This window comes from Equus caballus, chromosome 15 (genome assembly GCF_041296265.1).
Source record: "Equus caballus isolate H_3958 breed thoroughbred chromosome 15, TB-T2T, whole genome shotgun sequence".
NCBI classification, from domain to species: domain Eukaryota; kingdom Metazoa; phylum Chordata; class Mammalia; order Perissodactyla; family Equidae; genus Equus; species Equus caballus.
Window position 1 is genome coordinate 51,272,007 of NC_091698.1, and position 17,414 is coordinate 51,289,420.

At 37.9% G+C, this 17,414-nt stretch overlaps 1 long non-coding RNA gene across 1 annotated transcript; it reads left to right on the top strand.

The window, feature by feature from the left end:
• The first annotated feature begins 356 nt into the window (after positions 1 to 356).
• LOC138917849 (uncharacterized) lies at positions 357 to 15,651 on the top strand. Its single transcript, XR_011426415.1, has 2 exons — positions 357 to 814; positions 14,148 to 15,651. It is a non-coding gene; the product is annotated as an uncharacterized lncRNA (long non-coding RNA).
• Positions 15,652 to 17,414: the final 1,763 nt, after the last annotated feature.

Sequence of the window (17,414 nt, forward strand, 5' to 3'; positions counted from 1 at the left end):
CATGTAGGAGCTGCTCAATAAATGCTTTGAATAAAACTGCTATTATTTGGTAATAATGAAGAGAAGAAATGGCGTTGCAAAAAGCGCTTGGCCCTCGCCCTTCCCTCTCCCCCCAACATGAGGTTTTCTTCTACCCCTGTCAAGGTTAAGCACTCTGAGGCCCAGCGGCGGAGAGGGAGAGGGGGCTGGTGGTCTTGACAGGGGAGGGGAACAGGAGAAGGGGTCGAAAAAGCCGAGGCGTTTGGTGAGCTTCTGGAACACGCTTTCAACCCGAATTACGGACGTGCTCAGGTCTGCCCCGCTCTAACACAAGCCCAGAGGGACCAGGCTCACTCCCGCGTCAAGGGATGGAGGTAACACATGGCCGACAACGGTTCGCCTCCTTCCTTCTCCTTTGCGGGGAGCCGCCCTGGCCTCTGCCTTTGGGCACCTCCGGGTGGTTGTCAGCTCTTGGCTTAGCTCTGACGTCCCGACCACGGGCAGGTTTTGTTTCGGCAGTTACTCACTCTCGGTGTATATGGATAGGCTTGACAGCTTAACAGCTCACAACTGTCTCACTGTGACTTTGTGAGAGGGATCCTTTTGAAGAGTTCGCCAGCTGCTTTGAGAAGAGGGGAAAACTACAGTTATAAGCAGTCCGGCTATGAATCATTGTCCCGGCTCGGGAGAGATGACTATGCGCCGCCGACTGGGTCGATTCTCCCCGATTTGGTAAAATGGATCCTAAATACTAAGTGAAGCACACTTACTCGCCATAGAACCTTTCATCGTTTTCCTCTCCTTGTCTAATCAGAACCGGGACTCTTGGGAACAGGTGAGTTACTTGTCCTGAGCTTCTCAAAGCTGGCAGGTTTCGAGCTGTTTGCATGTCATGTAACAATTCATCATCGGGGGTTTTTAAAAGACTCGTCAGGTGCCAAAATATCACTGAAGTGAGTGGAAAAGTGTTCAGATAGGGTCATTCACAAAGGAGCTTTCTGCATAGTTTTATCTACAAGAGGCCCTTGTTCAAAGTCCTGAAAAATAACTCCTTGCCATGAAAGACGTTACTTTCCACGGATGCGGAGCCTCAGCCTAGAGTCACATTAACTGGCTCCCTCCTGCGAAGCTGTGTTATCGGAAAATGGCAGTTATCAAGACGACACTTTTGTCAATTTTAGTGAATTGGATTCTCAGCTTCAAATTAGCAGAGAGTTTTTTTTTTCTTTTTTCATTTAAATGCCCTTGCTTCTTGAAACATTAATAGCGGGGGAAAGGACAGTAAGTGATTGCACATGGAAAATGAAAATGCTCACTAATTTCGGCATGAAAGGTCTGGGGGTTGAGATAATTACGCTTGCGTAAGTGGTCTCTAGCTTTCACTTTGAGTTTAGGTTACATTTCTCTATGCTTCAGAACTTTATTTTCAGATCCCATGCCTATCTTGTAAAAAATTGACGTTGTCTGTATCTCTAAAGGAAATACCCTCTTAGAAAAACGCAAGGGCACACTATTAAAACAAGCAGAGTTTTTGTACCTTTGAAAAAATATAAATCATACTGTAAAACAGTATTGTTATGAAAAACCAAGTCAAATTTCCTGTCAGAGAAACTTGAGATTGGCTATTTTATTGGAAAACCACAGGGCTATGATATATCTTGTTTATCCATTGTTTGCCCATCAGAAAGAACGGCCTTCTATGCTGAGGTCTTGAATGCATTTGACTGGCTCGTGATGTTGGACACTTCATCGGCATTCTACATATTTATGTAACTTTGACTTGGCGCTGAGCATATACCTTTTCCTGCACAAATATTTACATTTCTGAGGAATCCTTTTAATTTAAGGATGTCATGCAATTTGTGGTCTCCGTGTACAGACTCAGACGACTAAATTTGCAATTGAAGCTACAAATTTTGCTTTCAGAAACTATGACTTCTGTTTGTTTTTACAACAAACGCAGTGGCAAATCAAGGGTTTATTTTAATATGTCTTTTTTCCTATAAAACAACAAAGTGGCAGCATCTCCTGAATATATGTGTTTGCTTGTCTCTAAATGTCTATGGACGACCTGACTGATCAGCCCTCCTGACACATACGGACGTCCTCACAAGTGTGACAGACAGGATTAAATATCATTTCTCCAAGGACTGATCAGAAGCTTAATAACTGCAGGATATTCATATTTTTTCTTTACCTGCAACTTCGTTGAATATAAATACTGAATGGTGATACAAGTAATGGTAATTTGGGGCATTTAATGTGGCATTTTCTGTCGATACAGTGTTTTATCACCATCAGCTAGTTAACCTCCTAACACCGCTGTGAACTAATTAGTTCAGTTGGGTTCATATCCTATATTGCTCAAAAGGAATCTTCCTATTATGTCTGTTGTACAGCAGGAAAAGGTACTGAAATGCTGCTTGGTGAGGGAATGCACAAATTGAACACAAAGGCGCTACTTCACTCTGGAGTCCCCACGTGACCTTTGTAAATGAATAGTGTGTTAAGCTGTAAGTGTATTCTATTTGGAGCAGAAAGCCTTGTTTTGAAGGCTTCACGTTTCTCTCCCAGCACTTAAATAGCTGTGTGACTTTCAGGCAATCACTGGAGCCTTCCTATCCTCAGTTTCGCCATCTGTAAAATGGTGATAATGATGTAGCTTATCTACTGTGCTAGTGCCGTAAAGAGATCGAATAAAAGTATACGGGAAGGCGCTTTACCGTTGAAGCCTTTTTATTGTTATAAACATCCAGCTGAAAGGGGAGCGTGGCTGCTCTTCCTTCTCAACGGCTTCTGCTTGCTTTGGCTCAGTGTTTTCTCATCTTCAACTGTTCACAAATCACTTTCACGATCATTGCTATATCTTTGTCTCCCCGTGCTATTATTTGCATAATTTTCTTTAAATCTCCTTTAAAATATATTTACATGTATTTTAAAAGGGAATTTTATGTCATTCTCATAAATGAGATTGCAATACCACTGCTAAGAACAGAAAGTAATAGTAAAAATAAATAAAATAAAAACCAAGTCAATACACATTGCTCTGGGTATCGCCCGGTGCTGTGTGCACTACATTTTGAGAAGTGCTGGTTCAGGGGATGGCGATGGTACTTGTTGAGGCTTTGATTGTAGAAGTGGGGAGTCTGGGTGAGGCAGGGAGCTTGCTCTGATCCTCATGGCTGGCCTTGCCTGCCTTCGTCTTCTCAGCCAGATTGTCTGGCCCTGGGGGCGACGAATTGGAAGCCACTGGTTGTGACAACAGGGGAGCTGGAAGGGAGAGGTCGATGACCAAGTAGGCTCTACTCTCTCCTTATACCTAAGGGAAATTTTAGTGGCATCTGCTCAATTGGAATGTGTGACTAATGGTCAAAGAGGGTCACAGGAGTAAAATAAGAGACACTGTTAATGCTTCACCAATAAATAGAGCATTTTATGGGATCTGTGTCTGTAAGCCATAGTGCATTCTGTTTGGAAAAACAGCAGCAGATTTGCTGTTCTCTATGTTGTAAAAAGTAAAAGATTTGCCGACTTTCGAAGTACAACTTTGAAAATGGAGAGAGTGCAGACACATCTTTAAACTTCTCGGCCATTGTACATCTGTTTCTATGAGAAGTAAACTTAAAATGTAAAGTTTCCATTGAGTTTCCATTTAGAACATGATGAGGGAAAAAATAAAGCTTTTCTTCTACTGCTGGGGAAAGTTTCTGTCCTCTTCCTCTGGCATTTTATTGGAATTTGCACAGGGAATATAAATTTATTAGTCCAATTGAACATACTTAAAAAAGGAAATCTGCCATAAAAATCACATAAAAATTTCTAATCTGTATATATAAGTATAAACATATATTATAATTATACTTTTAATCTGTAAGCTTTTACACCATCATCTACTTTCAAAGGCTTAGAAAATTGCAAAATTTCAGGTCTACATAGCCCAATTCTTTCAAAGAATTAAAAATGCTTTCATATGTTATTTCATTGTTTTCTACAGTTCCACAGAAGTAGAGAAAAAAAGATGCTATAGTTCTGGCTAAAAATAGATACCATGATTCCACTTCAAGAATAGATAAAACTAAGGTCCGGAGATGTAACGTCATATTTCCTATAGTTAGTGTGGATCAGAACACGAGGTTTAATCCACCAAAAGTTAAGCTTTTATTTCAAAATTGTCTTTCCCTAAATAGCGTTGGCTGCCCTTCTGTTGAGAATCATAGATCCTATGAGAGTTCTTGATATCCCTTCCATCCCTCTTGTTGTGATTTCAATAGGTTTTAGTTCATCCAGGCAAGGAGTTTAATCAATTTCTGTACCCATATAATTTTGTACTCATTGAAGGTACTTCCTAGAAATAATCTCAATGATAATAAAGAGTTCAGTATCAGTGCTAACTGCGTCAGATATTTCAGACTTTGAGATATGTAGTATTTTGCAATTTGCCATCCCAAGTCTCATGTGATATTTCTCCAAAATGCAAGGAGGTTTCAGCAGATTGTGCCACCCCATCAGGGAAGTGAGAGTCAGGAGTCTAAATGTAGCTGTTATAGTAAATGGGATCCTCCTGCAAATGTTCGTATGTATGTTTGAAAGACCACTGATTCTTTTCAATTTCCTTTATTAACTCTTGAAAATGTGGCTCACTCAAATAATTGTATTCGTAACTAGTTGATGCAGTTATATATTATAAAAGAACTGAAAATCTTGAATTTGCAACACTTTTTTACTTTCTTCGAGCCATTTTTAAAGGAAAATAATAATATGCTTCAAGTTCTGTTTCACTGTGCATAAACTACAAACCCATGAGCATTCATTATTAGTACACATTAAAAATTCATTGATGAAAGTTTGAAATTCCTTAAAATCATTTGAAATGCCAACAGGCTATTCTCCATTACATTGCCATCGATTATAAGAATTCTAAAAATTATTTCCTTGACATCTGCCTGCCTAAAATTACACCCAATGGACTCAAGAAGCACGAATTAATTATTCTTGTTTTCAGGGCTGGAGCTGCAAATGCTTTGAAAAGAAATTGGCCCAATGTACTAGGCACATTACAAATTCAGAAATGGAATAAAAATCAGCCTCCACATTACGAAAGCAAATTCATAAGCACAGGGAACATCAATTTCAGGCTTTCTTTGCTAGTTCTATTTAGTTCCTTTTCTTTCTTGCTGTTATCACATGCAAGCATATCCTAGCTTGACTGAAATCTACTTTGCTTTCCTAACGAACTTATATAACATCTCTCCATAAGACATTATTTCTCTCGTATTCAGATAAGTCTCTGAGGCCACATAAAACCAGAAGACAATGGCAATGATATCCTTTGATTGTAAGCTCTGATTGTTGGTATTCATGATTGAACTGAGAAGTATACTGGAGCTAAAATTATATTCAACCATTCGTGAAGAAACGCTTAGATGAAAGTGAACAAAACAGAAATTGTTACAAAAATTATGAAGCCTTATTAGTAATATAATTTCAATCTTAATAAATAATGCAAACAAACAATAAAAGCTGAGAGTGATTAAGCTAAGAGTGAAGAGCACTAGCTATATGTTAAGAGCATAGATTTGATAGAATTGTGCCTCCTTAATGAAAAAGCTTGAAGCGATTCCCAATTTATCATACAAATTTTGTAAGGATGTGATTGATTTCATTGTTTAAATTCAGCTTTATTGCTTCACAAAAATTCTCATAAATGGTCTTGTATAATCATTTCCTTCTAAAGTAACATACTAATTAATTTCAATTAAATATATGTAAAAGAAGATATATTTTGAAAAATGCGTCTCCCTTGCCATTTGTTAATATATTGAAAAAGTGTAAACCTTGAAACATTTAGCATAGAAAATATTCATTTTTGGTAATTTCTCAAGGGGGCAATTTATTAAATGAAAGGCTTTTAACATTAGCTAAAAGCAGCCCTGTAAATCATGGGTGTCATCAAACTGCTTCATCACTTCATTAATTTAAAAGATTATTATATGCGTAACTGACATAATTTTGAACAATGTTACATGGTTAATTTATTAATGTAGAAAAGCAGAAATGACACACTGATTTGATTTATTTTTTGTAATTGTATAATTTTAGAACTTTTGCCGATCTATGACTTTCACTCACAGAAGAAATGATTCAGTGTCTCACTACTCATTTTATCGAGGTCCCTTCCTGATAATGCTTTGCCAGTAGTAATGTCTTCTGGTCATTTAATTTTAAAATACATTGGTAAGAGTGCAAGACAAAGCCATTAAAAAAACGACTTCTTTTTTAAAGTCCAGTGGTCAAATATAGGATATATACCTTTCCATAATGATTATTATGAGATTCTAATTTAAAAAAATGTTTTTTTGAGCTTTTTGGAGAATATCATATTATTAAAGTACTATTGTTTTAATTATGCACAATTAGAAATTACTTCTGCTTTATATTTTACAATAATTTCTTTTCTAAACACCTGTGTATTTATGAAAATCACCTTAGAGACTATGCATTGTAAGGACCTAGTTAAATGATTCTTTAATGATTATTTTTCTTTCGTCATTGTAGGTGGTAACCTTCCTGGGAATTTTGTGAAAGGTTAAAAAAGTTAGAGAAGTCATTGGGTTAAATTTTATTTAGGTCTATTTTTGATCATGCCTGAGAAAAGGATTTATTCCCCCTGTTTGATTTCAAATCTGGGGCAAATAATATCTATGTACCACTTTTTCTGTTTTTTGGGGGGTTTTGTGGTTATAAAATAACAATTGAGATACTTTATATAAAATTGATTGCATTATTCTTTATAATAAGAAATCATTTTGAAATGTGAACTTGCAAAACGTTTGATTATATTCTTATTTAAGCTTAATTCTTTGTCACAATGCAGCAAGAGTGCAAATCTCAGAGAATCTTCTGACTAGTGTTAAATTTCTTTTGGTCTTTTTAAGCTACAAAACAGAGATCAGGACAGAGGTCATAAAACCTGTATTTCAACAGTAGAGCTCTGAATTTCCCAAGTGAAATACACCCATCCACTTAATTCAGAGACAGGGACATAATCAAATTAGTGACCAGCGGGAATGTTTTACATCTCTAATTATTATAAGTGCATACACAAAACTGGGGTGAATAAAGCTGTGAAGATGGTAGGCACACTTTTTACGTTCTGTTTATTTATGTACATATAATAAATTCTACCTTAAAGTCTTCTATTTGGCAAATTTCTAAAATTATATTGAAATGCCATTTCGGTGTTATAAAATCTCAGTTTGCTATTATATGGTCAAAAAGACTACATGTAATATCGTTTTAGATAGAAATTTCCAAGAGCATATGATTGAAAATAAAAGTTCTAGGTAGTATTTAAAGCAGTCTAATTCAGCTACTTACCCCGGTGTTCTGTCTATTGATGGTGAAGCCGAAATGTACTTAATAGTATCTTTCTTGGATTGAAATTGCTAATTATCCAAGGAGGCAGCCTCCGTGGATGGTAATAATTTATTCAATGATTCATTGTAAGCACTGTAGTCAGCACAGGACTAGCATCTTCTACGTGAAGGTTCTCGAGCTATCCTGAAAAAATATCTATTAGCACGTTTGCCTGACAAGGGAGAGCTTTCTGCTAACCAAGAAAGACTTCCTGCATTTATTTTTCTGGTTAGTTTTGATGCTTGTCAGTATGGGCAAAAGTAAAACAATTTTTAAAAATATTCTAAGCAAACATTTTGAAAAAATATTCATTCAGCATCGGAGTGTCTTAACTTACCGATTAAATTTTTTTTTTGACAAATGGGGTGAGGAGGAAGGAAATGAATACTTCTAAAATATTTTAAAGATAGGAAAGATTAGATACGTTGTTCTCAAACGGTGGTGATCCTCAACAGGCTATGTCTTGCTTAATTAAGAAAGAATGATTAGGGGCCGGCCAGGTGGCGCAGCGGTTAAGTTCGCACGGCCCGGGGTTCACTGGTTTGGATCCGGGGTGCGGACGTGGCACCGCTTGGCACACCATGCTGTGGTAGGCGTCCCACATATAAAGTAGAGGAAGATGGGCATGGATATTAGCTCAGGGCCAGTCTTCCTCAGCAAAAAGAGGAGCATTGGCAGTAGTTAGCTCAGGGCTAATCTTCCTCAAAAAAAAAAAAGGCTTACCGTTAGTTTCACCATAATTGATATTGATCAATATATCCCTCTGTTCCTCCCTCTTTCCTTCCATTTGCTATATACTAGGGAATAGATTCCCAATGAATAATCAAAACTTGACTTAGAAAATTCCTACCCACTGCAGTAGTTTAAGGAAAGGACAGTGAAACACATGCGCTGAAATTGGGAGGCCTCGTGGCAAACAGGAGGGCTCAGGGAATGATGATGAAAGATATATTTCTATTTAAGATTTACTGAACTCATCGGCGTAATACTGCTCTAAGGAAAACGCTCTAAAATACATGGTGTCTGCCTTGAGGGGTTAAGATCTAAATTAGACAGATAAGACAAGCTAGACAGAAAGTCTCTGTAAGAAAACATATACCTGCACAGTGAAATATTTTGAGGTCTAGGCAGTTACAAGATTCAACAAACTCAGAGTGGAATTTGGCTGAGAGGGAATAAAACCAAATGTCTTCATTCTCTGTACTGGATTTCCTTCAGTACAGCGTCATAGGAAATATCTTTTACTCTCAACAAATCTGTGTCTCTGTTCTGCTCCTAAGGTGAATTTGAGAAAATAAAAATTCTATGTTAATAGACAGGGCCGAGAATATATTTCCTCACACTGCATCTCTGAAGGCATGAACCCTGAGCCTCGAGCTGAGGTGGTTGCTCTTTGTGAACAGAGTTTAGCAGTTAAAACAACTGAGTTGAATGTCTTTGCTCAGGAAAGATTGGCAATTATGCCAAATTATGTCTAATAGTTTTAGAATGTGGAGTTGTGTTTATTAATGTCTGAAGGGAGGTCCTAAATCTCCTTTTCCCCCCAAACTCCAGTTTCGACTTTAGCTGTCATTTTAAAAGATGAAAGAACTGGCTTCATTAAGCGAAGGAGCCTTGAATTTCATTTTTTAATTTAAAACACGCATGCGCCACACCTATTTCAATTTGACAAGCCTAGTTATCTTTCTAAGTTTTCACCTCATTTGTTCATAATATTTTGTTGGATGTGAAACATGAATGTCATTCTTGAATTGAAACCGTTTCTCCTTTTTTGTCTTTGTTAACTTGCACTGTCGGCTACTGTATAGTTTTTCACTCTTCTTGGGCTTATAAATTAATATTAAATATTTGTGAATTTCACTATTCATTTTAAATGAATTCCTTTTCTTGAACAGTACACATAAACTCTGAAAGGGGAGCAAAAAGCATACATGCATAAATCACCAAGCTAAAAGAAATAGAATTCCTGGTCTTCTTGTTTTTAGTTTTTCAAATTTGTGAGTATGTATTAGATGTCTGTTACGGCAAGGTTGTATGTGGGTCTTATGAAGCAGTTTGACACAATGTCCCTGCCAGTCTGGAAAATAAGAAAATATAAATCAAACAATAAGCAAGGATTTAAATAACTGACAAAACAAGAGAAGCTGTGTCACCAGACAGCCATCTTAATTGAGTAAACACGAACAGCTCTGGGTTAGAGGAGGTGAGGTTATGCTAGGCTGAGGTGATCAGGAAAGTTTGAGAGAGAGTGGAATTACAGATGGACATTAAAGTGTAGGTATGGTTTGCTGGGGGAAGAGAAGAGGAAAGGCCAAGGTTGTAAGGAAATAAGGTTCTTTACTTATTGCATTAAGTTTGACGCCACCAAGGGCTCTAGCACATTCATGTAATAATAATTCTTGTAATAAGAATACACATTCAGGGAACGCATAGAAAAGCACTTGAGAAGAACTCTGCATTGCTCCTTAAGGAGCCCCTGATGTGTGTTCCCCTGATTTGATCTGCCCCACCCACGGGGTAGGAAGGGACATCAGAAAGATGCATTGGGTGCTCTACATGATTCTCCACATCTTTTGGTGGAAAAAATGCACTCGTCCCCAAGTACGATAGCGCAGTGGGACTTGGCCCGTGTCGGTGCTGAGTGTGTGTGGTTCTGTGTGGGCCCGGTTGAGAGGAGCGTGTTAAGCCTCAGGAGCTTCAGGTTGTGTAGGAAACGTCCTCCGCCATCTGTCTAGTTGGCTGCCTTGGCGTGTTTGATGGGAAGTTGCAGAAACTTAGCCGGTGTCCCCCTGTGCCCCAGCATGGTCATGGGTGTCACAGTCCACAAAGGTCCCCCGTGAGTGCCAGGAGCAGGGCGTGACAGAGCTCTTCCCTGTCTGCATAGAGACTCTAACCAAGAGCAACAAATGATTTGGCAGGAAACTAAATTACAGAAGAAATACATGACTGTGAAAAATGGAAACAATCCCGAAGTGTCTATAGCAAAAAGTGCAGTCTCTGCTGCTCTATCCTCCCATATGATTTCCCTCCTCAGAGGGAAGTGTTATGAAAGGTTTAGCAATTATTTGAAACCAAATAAAACACAAATGGAATCATCTGATACATTTAAAAGAATTTAGCAGTGTAACCACTGAATTCCACCTCAATTCATGTAGATCTACTGCATTCTTTAAATGGCTGCATAATTTTCCATAGTTTGGTTGAATGGTGGTTTATTTAACGCCCTTCCTATTGGTGATATTTAGGCTGGATCCCAGTTTGCACTATAATAAACAATACTGCAATGGACTTTTTGTAATATATTTTTTCTTACCTGTTCAAACACCTGTATATTTAGTTCCTAAGAGTTCTAGGTCACAGGGCGTGGACATTTAAAATGTTAATTAATATTGCTAAATTGATTCAAAAAGATTGCACCAATTTATGCTCCCACAAAAAATTTACGAGAGGATTCATCTTCCCACATTCATGACCACGGTTGGTATAATCAATTTTTCTTAATTTGAGCACTCTGATGGAGGAAAAAGCATATTTTTAATTTAGATTTTATTATAATTCCCTTAGATTATATATAACTTCCTATGTGAATTGGTAATTTGTATTTCTTCTTCCATGAATTTCCAGTTCATGGTCTTTACAAAACTTTTCTGTTAGTTTCTTTGTCTTACTTTTTTAAAAAGCTTTATCCCTGTGAATTTATTTTATATGCCCTTTCAAGAAAACTTTTGATCTCAGGGAGTCTGATTATCCGAATAAGAAGGCAATTTCCAACGCTGGCTTTTCTGTAGCGTCTTCTGGGATGCATAGAAAAAGCACTGGCCCTGGAGATCAACAGCCTCAGGGTCTCCTCCAGCTACTGTTATCCACTAATGGTGTGAGCTGGGGCACGCCACATGACTTTCTTTTTTTGTTTTATTAAGATATAATTGACAAATAAAATTGTATATATTTAAAGTGTACAATGTGATGATTTGATATATGTGACATTGTGAAATATTTACTGCAATCAGGTTAATTAGCACATCTATCACTCACATAGTTACCTTTTTTTTTTTAATGTGGTGAGAATGCTTACAGTTATAGTCTCAGCCAGTTTCAAGCATATAATACAATATTAACTATAATCACCATCCTGTACATTAGATTCTCAGAATTTATGAATCTTATAACTGGGAGTTTGTACCCTTTGACCAACATCTGCCCATTCCCCACATCCTCCAGCCCCTAGGAACCACCATTCTCCTTTCTGTTTTTATGAGTTTGATACTTTTTTTTTAGATTTCACAGATAAGTGATACCATACAATATTTATTTTTTTCTCTTTGGCTTATTTCACTTAGCATAATGCCCTCCAGGTTCAACCATGTTGTTGCAAATGGCAGAACTGCCTCCTTCTTTATGGCTGAATAATATTCCATTGTATATACATACCACATTTTCTTTATTTGTTCATCTGCTGACAGACTTTTAGGTTGTTTCCACACCTTCGCTATTGTGAATAATGCTGTAATGAACATGGGAATGCAGATTTCTCTCTGAGATAACTGATTTTATTTCCTTTGAATATATACCTAAAAGTGGGATTGCTGGATCATATGGCAAAAATTAAAAATTTTTAATTTTTTGAGGAACCTCCATACTGTTTTCCATAATGGCTCTACCAATTTGTATTCCACCAATGGCATATAAGGGTTCCCTTTACTCCACATTCTCACTGACATATAACCCTTTTATATCATAGTTTTCCTATTAATAAAATAAGGGGGTGAAATTAGATGATCTATGATGTCTTATATATGAGTAAGTCCCAGATTCACAGTCTAGCAATCATTCATTTATTTATTCTACCAATGTTCAGTGGATGTTGAATATTTGTGAAACACTATGCTAGGGGCTAGACAGACAATAGAAAATGGATGTGACCCTTACCTTCATGGAGTTTAATCACACAGGTAAATCTGTAACTGTGTGCTGTGAAGGGCTCTTAAAGGAAAGCAATAGGATTCTATGGAAGCTTATAACAGAGAGACCTGGCCACAGAGAGACAGTGAAGATCTGGGAATGTCTTGAAGAGGAGATAATATTACAGATGAAACTTGGAGGCTAAGTAGTAGCTAACTATTGAAAGGAGGTGAGGATAGCAGAGTGGTCAGAGAACAGCATGTGCAAAGGCCCTGAAGGCAAAGGAGTTGTGTAGAACAGTAGTCCCCAAAGTGGGCTGTATGAAATGATCCAATGAGGTAGGTGTAGGAAGAAAGTATAAGACCCTGTAAGTATTTTTAATAAAGATAAGCAAAAAGTTAAGCTTTAATAGTATTTAGTATATGGTCTGACACATGTGGCCTCATTCATTCATTACCACAGTTTCGTGTGGTAAGTGAGCTTTCTAAGAAAGAATGGAAATTCCCCAAACCTCTGGGTCATCCACAGTGTCCTTCCTTGCTCACTCAGCACATAGTGACCTTTTATAGTTTATACCTATGCCACCCTAAGTGGGAGTTATAGCTGATAAAATCAGTTTAAATTAATTCTCACTAAATGGACCAGTAGCTTAAAAAGATTGTAGCAATCGTAAACTGAAGATAATACAGTACGAACAAGGCATGCACAAATGAGCAACAGGCATATGGCAGAGTTGGCCTTCTGCTCTTCATACAAATTCTTCATTGGGCTTTCTACAGGTCAAGGCAATGGTGATCTAGTCAGTCAGATCTCATCAGAAGTTGGCAAAAAAAAACCAAAAAAGGAATCAAGATGGTGAGGAAGACCACGTGACATAGGTGTTTACATCCACTTTGCACCTTCCCTTTACCTAATGATGCTTTTGACACTAAGGGAGAAGAAACTCTCTTTTTTTCTTTTTTTTAAAGATTTTATTTTTTCCTTTTTTCCCCAAAGCCCCCCGGAACATAGTTGTATATTCTTCTTTGTGGGTCCTTCTGGTTGTGGCATGTGGGACGCTGCCTCAGTGTGGTTTGATGAGCAGTGCCATGTATGTGCCCAGGATTCGAAGCAATGAGACACTGAGCCGCCTGCAGCGGAGCCCGCAAACTCAACCACTCGGCCACGGGGCCAGCCCCGAGAAACTGTCTTTTGAAAGAAACTTGGTACCTTGAGGAAAACGTTTTGAAAATGGTACTTAGAAATATTTCCAACTTGATGTGATTTTTATTTCTGAAAAAAATCATGTGTGTCTCCTACAAAATTCCTTGTATCTCTACAGTTTAAACACTTGGAAACGAATATTTTCTAATTCTTTTAAAATCCTCCAGATGAAGCGTGTCAGTGAGCTTTGAACGAGAATGTGACCAATATGAACATGGCACACCTTCTGACTCCTTTTTCACAGGAAAGATGGAAATTCATTTGCGGAATTTCAGCGAAAACTCTTTGATAATTTGATAAAGGGTGTGATTGAAAGCGAATCAGTGTAACCAAGCATGTGCTTCTTCCATTCAGATTTACACATCTTTGCAAAGGAACTGTTTTAGTTTGGACAAACAATAAAATCCAATATTTTAAAACAAAATTGAGACTTTAAATGATAATAAGAAATATTCAGTGATGGACTATATATATTAATATTTTAGGTGAGAGCAAAAAGGTTTTTTGCATTGTTAATAAAATAAAAATTGCTTTAAATATCTATGTTACCTTAGGTCATTCTTTTCTAAGTTTTATTTAATGTGTGATTCTTAATTTATAAATTAACAAGTATAGTATATTGATGGTGCGTGTTTATTTTTTTTCAGCTGATTTTAACCATTAAAAATGATTGAAGACCACTGGTACTGGCCTCAGTGTGAAGAGCTTCTGGAGGAGAGACGCCCGTGTGGGTTCAAGGGTTCTGGAAGAGGAATTTGATCTATTCAGAAAGCATGGAGCAGCTGAATCAATTGTTCAATGATCTGGTCATGCTGTGGTACCATTTACAGTTACATATAGATTCCTAATTTGTAATTCACTCCACGCAGGACAATGGACCAACTGTCTGATGCTAGCTGATGATAATAATTTACAAATATTTGTCATTTCAGCTCTCAAGCAAGGTTCACACTCCACCAAGCAAATGGACCATTGATCAAACATTGGTTTGTTCAGGTGACAGCTATATTATAGGGTCTGTTTATCTCACTGGCACTTAGGAAATTCAGTCCCTAAATGCATCCAGATGATCTAGCTATTTCTCTCGTGTGTGTGTGTGTGTGTGTGTGCGTGTGTGTGTGTGTTAGGAGATATACCAGGGAACCTGAGAAGCAAAGACTGCAGAAGAAAATGAGAGTGTTAAGGAATAAATACAGTGCCAACATTGTGTCTGTGAATGTGTGTGTGGTGGGGGGATCTTTCTCATTCCTATTTATTACTGGTCCCTCCTTTCTGCATAGTATTTCCCACTGTTTTCTTAAACGATACATTCCAGGGCACTCAAAGTCATACTCTCTTATACATGTAGGCACAGCACATTGAGGGTTTAATCAGTGTTAAAAATGGTCACGAGTCGCCTCACGTTGTTTTAATGTATAGTCTCAGGCTGGCAGAGAAAAGTTATCCTCGTCATCCAGGCAGTTTTCTATGAGGGTTGGCGTCAGTCACTCACCGGCCAGCGGGAATGAGTCACGTCACTTCGTTTCCCACCTTTACCAGTTTTGTCTTGGTGCTCCTCTTCTCAGCCCTTTGGTTGCCAGGACTGGTGATTTACCCTGGAGCTTTCGTATCGTCCTTCTTGGAGATCAGGGCTTTCCAAACGACAATCTCTCATCCAAATGATCTCGTGTCCTTTAGCTTTCAAACTGAGTTGTATCTCATTGCCAAGAGTTGTTTGGGGAGATTCTAGGTCATTTTTATTACAAGTTTGGTAGAAGTAAGATGATGCAAAGAAGGATTTCAAAATCAGCCTTTCAGAAACCACTTTGATTTACAGCTAAGTTATGGTTGTTTCCAAATTGATTCTTTCTCCCCTTCTCCAACTGCCCCACCAAAGAAGCTCACCAGAAGAACTGTGCTGTGCTTTGAATGGGTGCCACAAAGGTGGCGTTACAGCCATACCTGAAGATCAGAGAAGCAGCAGGTTAAAATCACCTAACTTGTTAGGAGCAAAATTAAAGTAGGAACAAACCAAATGAGTTGTTAAATTACAGGTAACTGTTTCACCAAATACATAGCTCATTCAAATGCCTCAGAGTCCACAGTAAGAGGCCAGGGCGATACGAAAATAGTAAAATTTCTGGACTGTTAATGAATAAATATGTGTAAACTCAACTTTAATGTAAATAGTTAATTTCTCTGCCCTCCTCCTTCTTCCCCCGCCCCTTAAATAAAAATATCAGTAAGCTGTTAATAGTCTATCCTGTTCTATGCATAATAAAATAAAGCAGAGAAACAGATAATGCTAACGGCTCAACTAAAATCTAGTAATAATAATGGTAGTAATAATAGCTAACTTGTCAAGAGCACTCATTAAATGCTGGGAAGCATGCTAAGAACTCGAATTCCATGCTCTTATATAGACCAAGGAACAGAGGTAAGTAACTTTGCCAATTAATGCAGCTGGTCAGCATTGTAGTGGACATTGCATCTGGATGCGGCGACCCCAGAGCTCACACACTTAATTAGTATGCCATTTACCTCATCCGCATTTATTTCCTGATGAATTAATATTGAATGAGCAACAGTTACCCCTCTGTAATATTTTCCCTCCTATGAGAGGTTGGCACTCATCGGTGTTTATAACTTTTCCTTCTTGTCTGGCCCACATTTCATAATTACCCACTTTCCAAGTGTATTTTTTATACGCTCTCCATGTGGTTAATGCATCTGTTTCATCAGAGCTATCAGCACAGGCATTGCACATAGCAGGCATTAAATCGGAAGTTTGTTGAATGAATGAGCGAATACCAAGTTATTTCCAAGCAAAGTCTTCTCTTTCATATATCACAAGGGAACTACTTATTTTGACCACTTGGCATTTTTAACTCCAGTTCTCCTTACTGATATGCTTTCCACTGATGAAAACATTTGAAACTCTCTAATCTATAGTAAAAATTAGTTCTTGCATGTAGCACTTTATGCACACACACACACACACACACACACACACACAGACACACTTTAATTTTATTTTTTGCAGAAGTTGTGCTAGCAATTTGCAATGGGTTTTTGAAGTCATTGCTGGTTTCTTGCTCAGTAGCCCTAGAGGCTGTCTATGTAAAGTTCTCTCATCCTTTCCTGGGAGGGGGGCACTCCTACAGCACAGATGTTTTTCCAATTTTTCTTCAGTTTACTAAAACTCAGTTTATACCAATGATCTAACTCCATGAATATATAATACTCACCGAGTAGCAGGCATTCAGGAAACTATCAGAAACTGTAAGGATTCCTTGCAGTTTTGAGTGAGTGACTGATGGAACAGCCTTAGGTTTTTCTGAGACTCAGGATGAAAAGAAATATCCATGGATTTATGTCACCTCGTGGAGTTCCTGGTGATTAGCTCTTGGGCATTATTTAAAAACTCTTTTAGGATAAGTGTCGTTTGTAAATTGATTTGTGCAAACACATATATATTATTTATAACCTTGTCATTTGCATGATAAGTTAGTTTGTTTTCTTCTGCTGAATTCTCTTCATTTCTGAGAAGCCTGAAGAACAGCATCCTTCAGAGTGGGAAGACAAAACAGGAGGAGCGGCCGTTGATGCATTGCTCATGACGTTCCAGGACCCTCTGTTCTAAGCTACTTTTTGAAAGTATTCAACATATGATTGAATCTTAGAACTTTAGTTTCTTTTTATTATTTTTTCCCCTGTGGGTAGTTTCACGTGTATACATGCGAATGAATGTGTGTGAGATTAAAATTATTGTTAGAAATGGTCTGTGCATGTATAAGCATATTGTGCTCATGCCTCTGTATCTTGCCTTTTGCATTTAACAAAGTGTCTTAGAAGTAATCTCATCCCCTTATGCTACAGTGGGCATCTGATGGCTGCCTATCCGGGGTCCATTCTCTCCTCCTTTCCTGAAGTGT